Below are 3,891 nucleotides of genomic sequence, written 5' to 3' on the forward strand. Positions count from 1 at the left end.
AAATGATCAACTTTATTCTTTTTTTATTTGTTTTGTTTTTGTTGCCAGTCCTGGGGCGTGGACTCAGGGCCTGAGCACTGTCCCTGGCTTCTTTTTGCTCAAAGCTAGCACTCTGGGCTGGGGATATAGCCTAGTGGCAAGAGTGCCTGCCTCGGATACACGAGGCCCTAGGTTCGATTCCCCAGCACCACATATACAGAAAACGGCCAGAAGCGGCGCTGTGGCTCAAGTGGCAGAGTGCTAGCCTTGAGCGGGAAGAAGCCAGGGACAGTGCTCAGGCCCTGAGTCCAAGGCCCAGGACTGGCCAAAAAAAAAAAAAAAAAAAAAGCTAGCACTCTACCACTTGAGCCATAGCGCCACTTCTGGCTTTCATCTATATATGTGGTGCTGGGGAATTGAACCCAGGGCTTCATGTATACGAGGCACGTATACGAGGCACACACTCTTGCCACTAGGCCATATTCCCAGCCCCTCAACTTTATTCTTGAATGGATATCAAACCCATCAAAGCAAGGTAGAAATCATTTCATTATATATATATGTGTGTATATATATACATATATATACATATATAATACTATTTAATGTATTTAATATAATTATCACATATTCCTTCCTACACGTTTCAAAACTCATACTGAGCAATGACTTCTGGATTGAAAAATGGGATTTATTTATTTTTGATATGTCTGTAAATCTTTGTTACAAATTAAAGATACAAATGTAAGAATCTTCTCGATGTACCTTGCTAGGAGTGATCAGACATTACCTCATAAAAAGGCTAGCTAGCACTCTACCACTTGAGCCACAGCGCCACTTCTGGCTTTCATCTATATGTGTGGTGCTGGGGAATCGAACCCAGGGCTTCATGCATGCTAGGCAAGCACTCTACCACTAAGTCCATATTCCCAGCCCCTGTATACTTCTTAATGTGTTTACTTACAGACTTATAAGTACATTCTATACCTAAAAGAATCGTTTTTATTGTTGGTGAAATGAAAATGGGATTTTACCAAAAATGCAAATTAAATCCAAATGCAAAAATCAAAACCCTTCCCACTTTATTGTATGTTGTTCCACTTGCTAATTTTTAGGGGGGGAGGGCAGGAAGGGAGGAGGATCTAGTGCCCTTCCCTGTTGCTTTGGAGCAGCCCCAAAGCAGCTTGATTTCATTTTGCAAAGGCACCATGTTTGGCTCTGTTTGGGCTCTGGTTGCGTGACCTGTCCTTGAACTAATACCCCAGCTTTGTTGTCACAGCATGTAGTTGAGTTATAAGCCTCCTAAGGCAGCTTTCCTGAGGGCTTGTCTCCAAGATGCTTTCTTTCGGGACTGCAATTCCACACTCACATAGAGGACCCATGAAGTTTACCTTGCCATAGCAGGAAGATGACCTGAGATTGTGCCCCTAGAAGAGCTTCCCTCTCCATCCTGAGGAGGAAGGAAAAGTGCCTGCCTAACTAGGTCTGGCCATGAGGAAGTAGTAAAACTGCTGGTTCACAGATTTCCAGAACGTGCAAGCTAGAGAGGCTAGGGCACAGTGCTGGGTATTTCACATGCTCTAGAGTACTAGGTGGGAAATGTGGTTCCAGTATGGAAAATAGATTGTTCAGAATTACATCAGCATAACACCCCACTGCTCATTCCATTTCCTGAGAAGACGGCCATGGGATTACAGGGACCTGACCTCAGAGGACCACTTTCTATTTGTATGTCTCTAACTTAATTTTCCTAGCCTTTCTAAGCCTAGAATGCATCCATGTAAATCTGATATTAATGATAACTTTCCTCCAAGGCTTTTTTTTTTTTTGCCAGTCCTGGAGCTTGAACTCAGGGCCTGAGCAGTGCCCCTGGCTTCTTTTTTGCTCAAAACTAGCACTGTACCTCTTGAGCCATGGTGCCACCTCTGGCCTTTTCTATATATGTGGTGTTGAGGAATTGAACCCAGGCCTTCATGTATACAAGGCAAGCACTCTACCTACCACTAGGCCATATTTCCAGCCCAGGCTTTTTAACTCATTAAAAATTATTATTGTGTGAAATTGCCTATAATAGTGCATAGTAAGGAGAATATTACTGCAATAAATGGCAGAACACATTTGCCAAAGGTAAGAGCGGGGCTGGGAATATGGCCTAGTGATAAAGTGCTCACCTTGTACACATGAAGCCCTGGGTTTGATTCCTCAGCACCACATATATAGAAAAAGCCAGAAGTGGTGCTGTGGCTCAAGTGGCAGAGTGCTAGCCTTGAGCAAAAAGAAGACAGGGACAGTGCTCAAGCCCTGAGGCCATGCCCTAGGACTGGCAACAAAACCAAAACAAATAAACATAAAAGGTAAGAGGGTGACAGGTTCAGGGATTAGGGCCTAGACATTTGGAAGGTCTATTAGTCTATTATTCTTCCTACCACATTTTTTTTTCTGGACCTTGAACTCATATATATGGTGCTGGGGAATCAAACCCAGGGCTTCTTGTATAGGAGGCAAGCACTCTTTGCCACTAGGCCATATTCCCAGCCACAAGATCGTTTAAGAACAATAGAAGTGATAGTAATGATAATCAAGATTAAATCACCTTGAGCTGCATAGATAAGAGAATTTTACCAAACTGCTTAGACCCTAAGAAGGAAGGCTTGAAACTTTTAACCTATTACTCAAGAAAAAAAAAAAAAATAGGACTTCAAGTAAGAAATCCATATTGATCTCCTCTGCTACTTCCTAATTTCTCCAAGCTTCCCATCCCAATAAAAATATGATGTTTCTTTGAAGGCTACCTGACAAAGGCCTTAATGCTTTTTATGGTAAGTAGATTTGAGGGGAAATAGAAAATATGATTTTATCAAGTAAAACATGAATTATGAGAGACTGAGAAAGACCTAACTATGTTGAAGCACAGCTACTCATTTGTTTTCTTAGCTGGAAGAGCATATACCCACAGGCATGCATTTCCAAGAATGACATGGCTTTCCCATTAAATCCTTTGAAAATAGGAAAGGAAAGCTCATCATCCACAAGAATAAAACCTTGCAGGCAGACAGGTGGTGTGCTACAGGAACCAAGATGAAGATTTCATTTTCTCCCCCACTTCTCATCACCCTCCTCATACTGCTCGCAAGGGCAAAGTAGATACTTTGATAGATTACAAATTGTTTTCGGTAGCTGACCTAGACATAACATCACCACTTCCTGATTATATTGATATGTGTTTCTATTATTTGCTTATTTGTGCCTCCAGAAACAATTCTTTTTTGTTGTTTCACTGTAAACAACATTGCAAGGTCTCCGTATTAAATCATAATTATTTACCCATGCAGTTCATGCTCCTTTGTCCCTGGGGAATCCAGTGACGTGAATTTACAGGAACATCAGGGTATTTCTCACCAACCGTTTCCTGTTATTGATATGCTTTTGTTTAGTGGTGATCTTTTTTTTTTTTTTTTTTTACTCATTCGGTTTCTCAAGAGGAAAATAAACAGCCACGTGACAATTATCACAGTGATGGGATCTCTTCTGAGGACCTCACAAATATGTTTTCATCAGAGGCGGTGGAATTGTGTATACAGACAATTGGTTATCATTCATTTGTTCTCCCAGTTTTCCCACGGCTTCAGATAACTATCTCAGTGAATGTGCGTTATGTTATGGAGGAGAAATTTTACCTTCTGAAAGAGCCTGCCCTAAGACAAAAAAAAATTATTGTTACTATAAAGGTGATACACAGAGATAAGACAAGAAAGTAATAAATATAACAGACTTATTGATAAGCTATAAATGATTTTTATAGAAATCCAAGGTGTGATTCATCTGCCAAATAACTATATTGATCAGAACTCCTATGAGCCTAAAGTTGCTTGCCAACTGCACTAGTGAACTATAGTACTTCATTACTGAATT

At 40.9% G+C, this 3,891-nt stretch overlaps 1 non-coding gene across 1 annotated transcript; it reads right to left on the reverse strand.

The window, feature by feature from the left end:
* Positions 1-605: 605 nt before the first annotated feature.
* LOC125367881 lies at positions 606-730 on the reverse strand. The gene has a single exon (XR_007214182.1). It is a non-coding gene; the product is annotated as a small nucleolar RNA SNORA40 (small nucleolar RNA).
* Between the last annotated feature and the right edge of the window lie 3,161 nt (positions 731-3,891).

This window comes from Perognathus longimembris, chromosome 19, assembly GCF_023159225.1.
Source record: "Perognathus longimembris pacificus isolate PPM17 chromosome 19, ASM2315922v1, whole genome shotgun sequence".
NCBI classification, from domain to species: Eukaryota; Metazoa; Chordata; class Mammalia; order Rodentia; family Heteromyidae; genus Perognathus; species Perognathus longimembris.